The following is a 711-nucleotide window of genomic DNA, read 5'->3' on the forward strand; positions in this document are numbered from 1 at the left end:
ACAAAATGCAATCTCAAGTCAAGTTGCAATGAGCAACTACTCAACATGGCCATCTTTCATCCTCGCAGTATCAAGTCACCGGTCCGCATCCCGATCGATTTCCTACTTATTCCTTCTTCAAACAACGGCAATCGAGAAGAAATTCCTTCCGAAACCCTCTCGAACCGCCGCTCTATCGCTTGCAATGACTTCATTCTATGCACGAAGCATCCATTGATCTAATAAGTAATGACAAGATATGCTTCTTTACTCATTAGAGAAATTCTTGCACGGACAAGGTCCCACGGATTGGGCTTTTTCTAATCAGATCGGGCTTGGGACGAATTGCTTATTCAATTGAATTGGATCCTCCAGCCCTTCACTGGTAAAAGTAAGTGTCAAAGCCCAGGTTTCTTACTGGGCCCAAAAGATAAAGTAATAGGTCAAGTGGACTTTTACTTATGTACAAGGCCCAACATGTCCATTTCTGTTGACTAATCAGTGTATTTTGGTCTTCATCGCAAACAAAAAGAAGGGAACATCAATAAATTTTGTTCAAGTGGACATGTAAAAGGGGTCATGATACTCTAGCAATATAATGTACTAAAGTTCGACCAAAATCTATTAGACAATTGCAATTTGCAAACATAGTAAATATGGAAAGATCTTGATAGTCACCGATCCGTGGGTTAGTTCCTCTAGAGGCTCACTTGTGCGTGGTAGGGGTGATTC

The sequence above is a fragment of the Rhodamnia argentea genome, chromosome 5 (assembly GCF_020921035.1).
Source record: "Rhodamnia argentea isolate NSW1041297 chromosome 5, ASM2092103v1, whole genome shotgun sequence".
NCBI classification, from domain to species: domain Eukaryota; kingdom Viridiplantae; phylum Streptophyta; class Magnoliopsida; order Myrtales; family Myrtaceae; genus Rhodamnia; species Rhodamnia argentea.